This window comes from Sparus aurata, unplaced genomic scaffold, assembly GCF_900880675.1.
Source record: "Sparus aurata unplaced genomic scaffold, fSpaAur1.1, whole genome shotgun sequence".
Taxonomy (NCBI): domain Eukaryota; kingdom Metazoa; phylum Chordata; class Actinopteri; order Spariformes; family Sparidae; genus Sparus; species Sparus aurata.
Window position 1 is genome coordinate 51,264 of NW_022045100.1, and position 8,784 is coordinate 60,047.

Here is an 8,784-nt window from a genome sequence, read left to right on the forward strand (position 1 = left end):
AAAATGTAAATGAAGAATCTTTTCAATCAGTTTGAATCATTTTGTACAAAGTTGACTGATGAATTTATTACAAGAAGCTGAAAGATTGATGTGACTGTGATCCTGTACAGACTCAACTGTTCAGCACTGACAATGTTTCTGTGACAGGAGGAGACTCTGCACACTAAACACCACACAGACTCACTGAGGAACCAGAACTGGACCTCGAGAACCCATATCCAGGATAAAGAGGTTCAGTGAATGTGGTGTTGAAGGTGTGGAGGTGGATCAGTGAGTCAGAGGAGACTCTGTAGAAGGACAGAGTGCCAGCAGGACAGTCCACATACACTGCTACTCTACCAGAGGAGGAGGAGGAGGAGATGTCTGTTTGTCTGTTATTGTGACAGACAGAATAACGACCATCATCAAAGCACCCCAGACTCCAGGACTGATCATTGAATCCAAACAAACAGTCTTTAATGCCTCCTTTCCTTCTGATTCTTCTGTAACTCACTGATATAGAAACACTTCCTCTCCATTCGACCTCCCAGTAACAGCGACCAGTCAGACCAGTTCTACACAGCAGCTGAGGACACCCGAACTCAAACCTCTCTGGATGACGAGGATATGACTGATCCTCCTCCACACGTGTCATCTTCTTGTTGTTGTCAGACAGTTTGATGGTTCTGCTGACTGTGTTTGTGTCGACTGTGAGCTTACAGGAATCTGATGGAGAGAAAAAGACACAACACAGCTGCAGTTATTAATGTGTCATCAGTGTGATGATGACATCACAGATGTGAATGAGTGATGTCACAGTGTTTTCATGAATGAAAGTAAAAAGACACTCACACTTCCTCAGACCTGGTGTCAACCATCGGACTCCAGTAGGCTCCACCCTGAAAGGAGGAGGGGGGTCAGAGCAGCACATCCTCTTTCAGCATGCAAACATGGACATGACATGACTCTCATACACAGAAACACAATCTGTCCATCAGGCTGCTTCTCCCTGTTCTCCCTGAACCTCTTCACCTCTGCCACTCTCCTCACACACTGAGAGTGAGCCACAGGATGTTGGTGTGTGTGAAAGAGGACGACAACATCTGAGAACACACACAAACTTCCTGTTGGATTTATCACTTCATCTTTATTTTATTGGATGTTGTTGCTGTTTCCTGTGGGCGACCTTACGCTTGCTGTTTGATCCAATGTCAACTTGTGCTTATGTTTCTATATTATAGGACTTTTGGATTTGGACGTCAGAACTTTTGAGGTCCGATTCCTGTTTGAAGCTTGGAGGGCTTTTCTGAATCTCAGCTGCACAGTCTGCTTTTTGTTCTTGCTGTGTTTCTGCTGCTTTGTTTTACTGAGCAAAGAAACAAATACAATTTATACGTAATAAATCAATGAGAAAACATTGGACGTTGGTTCCCGACCTCTGCCACAAAACCAAGTGACAGAGACTCCCAGACTGTTTCCCTCCAGAACCTCACAAGTGTCACTGAACCTGTTTATGATAGAAACAGTTTCATGGTTTCATGTGTTGACATGTTCATGTTACTATAGTTTGGTGCTGGATTGATATCTGATGTATATTACAGCAGTAATAGTTACTGTGAGGAGAACTTCATGTCATGTTTGATGCCATTAAAAGCAGAAACAATGACAGAAAATGTCTCTTAGTCTGAAATCTGCTGTGGTGAACATGATGTGTCCAGATGTGACCAGAGGAACATCTGACTATGAAGCCAGGAATCTGTCTTTCTGTCTGTCTGTCTGTGGTTCACATGTCTCCAGACATGTTAGCTAATGTTAGCTATGTTATCCGCGTTTAGCCAGCTAGCTATCGTGAGCGATCCTTAGCTAGCGCGCTAATGGCCGCTAACGTAGTTAACGTTAGCGACCGTTAGCTAGCACGCCAAAGGCCGCTAACGTTAACTGGCTAGCTAACATGAGTCCTCCTTCATTTGAACTTGTAGCTAGCGAGCTAACGTTAGCGTAAGCTAATGAAGCAGGACTCAAGTGACTAACGGCCGTTAGCTAGCTAGCTACTTCAGAACCCCTCACACATTTTGTTACACTTTGAGTCACCAAAAATGAGCGCAGGTGTATTTTGTTTCTTTTTGTTGACATGTTATGTGTTTACAACTTGTTTGGAGTCCTGTTGTGGTAAATTCGGTGGGCCATATTTTCCAGAAATTCCATCACTCTTTGCAGCTGTGAAGACCCTCATTTCAGATAAGGTCACAGAGAGCTCAGGCTATGAAGGTGAAAGTGAATATGAGGCCAGTGTTGCTCTACAATCACCACCTCCTTAACCCACATCTCCCAAACCAACATCAGTAAGTACATTTTTGTAATGATCAATTAAAAACATAAAACATTCTGTCACTGGTGATTTTCTTTGTTTTTATTCCTGTGTTTCTTTCCTTCTTACAATTAATTAAGTGCAACTAGGGAATGAGACTCCACCGGAGTGTCTGCTCATTGTTGGGAGACTGCAAAAGCACAACCCACAGTGAAAGGAAAGGCCCGCACCCTTCTGCTGGGCCTGTTCAGCACTGATGTCCTACTGAAGTCCAACCTGACGGGAGGGGTCAACAAGGTCGGTCCATCTGCAGAGAGACGCAGCCTCTGGACCCCAAGAAGCTTAAAGCTTTACTCAGTAAGACAGTAAAAAAATGTTTAATGGATTCATATATTTTGCTTAAGTTATTGTAAATGGTAAAGGGTAACAAACCTCTGGTTATTCACCGCCTGTGTCTACAGACACCAGCGATACAGCCCAAATGTGCATTTTTATTCGGATGATGTTTACAGATATGACTGTAAAAGAGGAGCTGTTTACATTACTGCTCATGAAAGAACACACGTGGGGAGAGGACATTTTTCAGTCATTCAAAAACTTTCAGGAGAAAACCAGCAGCAGCTCCTGGTGTGTAAACTGTGCAGTATTGACGGCTGTTTGTCACCTATGTGCATTACTGCTGTCAATGTTTATGTGCAGCACCAAGGGTTACATTACTCTCTCAATATCAGTTATGCATTGTGTCATATAAAGTATACTCAGTGTATGTATAAATAAAGAGATGTTTAGTATTTTTTATGTAGGTAGATCATTTCGACCTGGTCATTTTGAAAGTAGCTCACAAGTTAAAACAGTGTGTGCACCCTGCTCTACAACGCCACAAACCCTATAATATATTTTGATGGTTCTCTGTTCTGTTGTGACAATAAAACAAACAAGTTTATTTTTAAACTGCATTATCATATTATTTTAGTGAGGACTCATAAGTAACTACAAATAACTGATGTTACTGAAATCTGTTTATGTTTTGTGACACATTTCTGGATTAATTGTTTTAAATATACATATATATGGAATATCGGATTTTTAAATCACCAAATATTTGTATCGGTCTTAAAAATCCTTTATGGGTTGGGCCTTAATCCTCAATGATCTTTTATTCTGAAAGTCCTTCCAATAATCAGACTACAGCAGTCTACAAAATAAAAGCTGCATCTCTTCAATCAAACTGTATCCATCTGCAGCGTCTTTCACGTTTGTCTGCAATAATCTAGTTTTCACATGGCAGCTTTAAGATACAACACTGGGGCCGAACAATCAACAATCAACATGAGCTGCAGACTCTTGATGATGCTCTGTCTCTGCATCGTGATGCATCTTATAATGGAGACATTTCATCACCTCTAATACATTTGTGTTGCTTTTACAATTTGTAAGTTGTTTGAAAGTGAACTGAACAAGACTAAAGAGGAAAATGTAAGAGCAATGTTTTATTCTTTTAATAAAATGCTGGACATGTAAAAAAAAAAAAACATCTGCTTTTGTGATTTTATGTGATTAATGGGTTATGAAAACAGTTGTTAGTTGCAGCTCTATAACTTGTGACAACAAACACTACTCTGTGTTGTGTTGGTAGGGAGTGAGTCTCTCTGGTATGTGACAGAGCTACGAGCACGTTGCTGCAGTCACAGTAAAGTGCTGCTGTTATTACTGTAGTCGGACATAAAGTGTGTGGATAGACTCAGTTAGTGACTGAAACCATGTGTTGTTTGCTGCCACAGAAGAGAAATTAAAAGTCCATTCATGCAACGTTGTCACGCCATCTTCCTGCCGTCAACACTTCCTATAAATCTTTCAAAATGAAGGTCCTGCATTATGTAGTTATTTGAAAGCTTTTATTTTGAAGCAGCAAAATCAGGAAACATTGGATTTCCACCAGCTGCACTTTAACAGACTCCAGAACAACTGAGAGTGAAACTGAGTCAGCAGCTACGAGCCAGGCTGAAGTAAATTACAACAGCATTAAACCAGAGGTCCACCAACTACTGTAGAGAGCTGCAGCTCTGCACAGGTCACATATCATGTTAATCAATGGAGCAGATGATTGATCACTGAATGTCTTCTTCTGTCATTTGATTTAGCTGGTGGTGCAAAACACTGAAACTTTCCTGCCCCTGCAGGCTGTTATAATGATAACTGCCCAAACGCAGCAGCGGTTCACCAATTCTCTGCCGTTGGTCGCTCACACAGAGTGAAGCAGCTCCGCCTCGATTACAAACTGACGTGTAATTCACACAGAAAGCAGACGCTGCGGCTCCTATAGAGGCGTGACCTACACATCATGATGATGACGTCTGTGTGTTTTTAAGGTGTTAACCTGTTTTCACTCTGTCAATCTAAACCCACGAATAGTTTATAATCATATAGATGCTGTTATAATGTGTAGTGATTTAGAGCGAAAAACGTAACTTTGTCACTTTCAAGGATGTTTGGGGGGTCAGGATCTCAATTACATAAGTAAATAATTTCCATCAGTAAACTCGACGCTGTCTGACTCACTAACGGGGACAGAGGCTGTTTTCTGGGGGAAAATTCACTGAAGTCACGTGGATCTGCTGTATTTTCTTGCTCAGCTTTTGTTTGGTCCTGTAACTTTGGTTTGTGGGACATTTGTCTTTACTTAGTTGAGTGAAGGACCTGTGTTGTTATCAGACTGTCAGACCGACACACCCTCGATATGCACAGCTGGCTTATTCATTCACACTGGTTCAGTTCGTCAATAATGCGCCTCTGATGCTACCTCCAGAGCCAGATCAGCGCCGGAGCGAAATTTCACCCTTCGCCACCTCCGAGAAATTCACACAGAGGCGGAGAATTGGCAGTGTGCAGTGTGAATGGAGCTACTGACTGTCTGTGGCTGCAGCAGGACTCTACATACCTGAGAGTGTCCAGTCTCCAGCCTGGATCCTCCAGTCGAGCAGATAGCTGCTTCACTCCTGAGTCTCCTGGATGATTGTAGCTCAGGTCCAGCTCTCTCAGATGGGAGGGGTTGGAGTCCAGAGCTGAGGCCAGAGAAGTACAGCCTTCCTCTGTGATCAGACAGCCTGACAGCCTGCAGACACACAAAACAACACAGATCAGCTGAGAGTCCTGATAATTCAGTGCACATCTGTGTTTAAGGGTTTAACATTTATTATATTCATCATCTTAGTTTTCAATAATCAGCACTAAACATTGAGTATAACTGAAGCCGATAGAAATGCCATTAGTTTTGCAAATATTTGGCCACGAATCAACATATTGTACAGATTAAAATGATGACCTGATGATGGCAAGAAAAGAAATTACAGTTCATCCTGAGGAAAGCATATATTTTAATATATATATTATAGTAAGTTGTCAGACTGTGAACACTATCAGAACATCACACTCCTGTCCACGCAGATGTCGTCTCACCTCTGTTGTGGCTCTGTTACTACCTCAGTAGGAGGATCAGAGGTGGAATGAAACTGTTCCCCCATTCCACCTTTGTAACTTTCACACCTACAGTGAGGTGGAATATCGATGTAAGATTCCTGCCTTGAAGAGGCAGTGTGAATGATCTCTCTCTCTCTCAACACAACCAGTTGAGACAGATGGCGTCTCACTACTTAAGCCTGATTTATGCTTCTGCTTCTCGGCGATGGCGTAGCTACGTCGTCGACGCAGACCCCTACGTGGACGCCGTAGCCTGACGTGCGCCTCCAAAAAATCCTGACAACGCGTCACGTCAACGCGTCGAGACGCGAACGGCAAGGACTGCGATTGGTCCGCTCAGAACGTCATTTCCAGTCAACAGTATAACAACACTGCCATGTTTAAAGTTTTTGTGGTTCAAGCAGCACGGAAAAAATGGACCAGGCAGACTCCAAAAACACCCGCTCCATCTCAGTTGCCATTGTTTACTGTCTGACCGGAAGAAAACCAAGGAATCCGATATGAACCCCCCGAAACCAAACACAGACACAGCCACACCCCCCTAGCGGCTTGGCGGTGAATTGCAAAACAACGCGTTCCCTCGACGCAGAACTTTGAATGCTCAATGACGGCGTAGGGTCGACGACGTAGCCACGCCGTCGGCGCGAAACAGAAGCATAAACCAGGCTTTAGTCCAGTTGTGCTTGAGATTTCTGCCTGTTAAAAGTCAGTTTTTTTCATGCCACTGTAACAACCGCTTCCTCATGAGGAAAATGTTGGGCCTCTTAAATAAATTGAATAACATCAGAAGTATGATCAAGACCTGCTCCAATTGTGAAGTTACATGAACTAATGGCATAAAATAATGAATCCTGACCTGAGAGTTTTAAGGACACAGTGTGGACTCTTCAGTTCAGCAGAAAGTAGCTTCACTCCTGAATCCTGCAGGTTGTTGTTACTCAGGTCCAGTTCTCTTAGACTAGAGGACTGGGAGCTGAGAACTGAGGACAGAGCTTCACAGCTTCTCTCTGAGAGGTTACAGCCACTCAGTCTGGAGCGTGAACAGTAAAAAAGACATTAGGTGATACAGTATTCATAATATCATTGTAGCACATGTAGACTTCCTTTCTGTTTTACTCTAATATGTCAGAGATATGAAAAATCATCAAAACTAAACTGGATTAAACAGACATTAAACAATAATAAGTAGCGGGATTTCTTTCTGAGAGGTTAGAGACACTCTGTCTTGACAAAGAATAATGAAGAAAAATATTTTTTATTTGGGTCAATAACAGCACATTTAAAATAAAATAAAATTAATCCTGACCTGAGAGTTTCAAGGACACAGCGTGGACTCTTCAGTTCAGCAGAAAGTAGCTTCACTCCTGAATCCTGCAGGTTGTTGTTACTCAGGTCCAGTTCTCTCAGACTAGAGGACTGGGAGCTGAGAACTGAGGACAGAGCTTCACAGCTTCTCTCTGAGAGGTTACAGTCACTCAGCCTGGATAAAGAATAATGAACAGAACAAGAAAATTATTTCTACTTGGGTGAATAAAAGCACATTTACTCCACTATGAAAAAACTTCCCCACACTTACAGAGCTTTGTTGGAGGCTTTGACCACTGGCAGCATCCTCAGAAGAGCCTCCTCTGAAGCAGAGTATTTCTTCAGGTCAAACACATCCAGATCTTTTTCTGATGACAGTAAGATGAAGACCAGAGCTGACCACTGAGCAGGAGATAGTTTATCTGTGGAGAGACGTCCTGAACTCAGGGACTGTTGGATCTCCTCCACTAGAGAACGATCGTTCAGTTCATTCAGACAGTGGAACAGATTGATGCTTCTCTCTGGAGACAGATTCTCACTGATCTTCTTCTTCATGTACTCGACTGTTTCCTGATTGTTTTTTGAGCTACTTCCTGTCTGTGTCTGCAGACCTCGGAGGAGATTCTGATTGGTCTGCAGTGAAAGACCGAGGAGGAAGCGGAGGAACAAGTCAAGATGTCCATTTGGACTCTGTAAGGCCTTGTCCACAGCACTCTGGTAGAAACGTGTTGATTTTCCTCCGAACACCTTAGACAACCGGGATGTTGACTGCTCTTGTTCTGACAGCAGATTGACTCCAGAGTTGATGAACGTCAGATGGACATGAAGAGCAGCCAGAAACTCCTGAACACTCAGATGGATGAAGCAGAACACCTTGTCCTGGTACAGTCCTCTCTCCTCTTTAAAGATCTGTGTGAACACTCCTGAGTACGCTGAGGCTGCTGTGATATCGATGCCACACTCTGTCAGGTCGGATTCATAGAAGATCAGATTTCCTTTCTGCAGCTGATCAAAAGCCAGTTTTCCCAGAGACTTAATCATCTTCCTGCTCTCTGGAGTCCAGTGTGGATCTGTCTCAGCTCCTCCATCATACTTGACCTTCTTCACTTTGGCTTGAACCACCAGGAAGTGGATGTACATCTCAGTCAGGGTCTTGGGCAGCTCTCCTCCCTCTCTGGTCTTCAACACATCCTCCAGAACTGTAGCAGTGATCCAGCAGAAGACTGGGATGTGGCACATGATGTGGAGGCTTCTTGATGTCTTGATGTGGGAGATGATTCTGCTGGCCTGCTCATCATCTCTGAATCTCTTCCTGAAGTACTCCTCCTTCTGTGGGTCAGTGAACCCTCTGACCTCTGTCACCATGTCAACACACCCAGGAGGGATCTGATTGGCTGCTGCAGGTCGTGTGGTTATCCAGAGGCGAGCAGAGGGAAGCAGTTTCCCCCTGATGAGGTTTGTCAGCAGCACATCCACTGAGGTAGACTCTGTAACATCAGTCAGGATCTCAGTGTTGTGGAAGTCCAGAGGAAGTCGACACTCATCCAGACCGTCAAAGATGAACACAACCTGGAACTCTTCAAAGCTGCAGATTTCTTTGGTTTCAGTGAAGAAGTGATGAACAAGTTCCACCAAGCTGAACTTTTTCTCTTTCAGCACATTCAGCTCTCTGAAAGTGAATGGAAATGTGAACTGTATGTCCTGGTTGGCTTTGT

General features: G+C 43.4%; 1 long non-coding RNA gene across 1 annotated transcript; it reads left to right on the forward strand.

Annotated features, from left to right (window-relative positions):
* The first annotated feature begins 1,996 nt into the window (after window positions 1–1,996).
* Window positions 1,997–2,653, forward strand: LOC115577531 (uncharacterized). Its single transcript, XR_003983181.1, has 2 exons — window positions 1,997–2,321; window positions 2,428–2,653. It is a non-coding gene; the product is annotated as an uncharacterized LOC115577531 (long non-coding RNA).
* The last annotated feature ends 6,131 nt before the right edge of the window (window positions 2,654–8,784 follow it).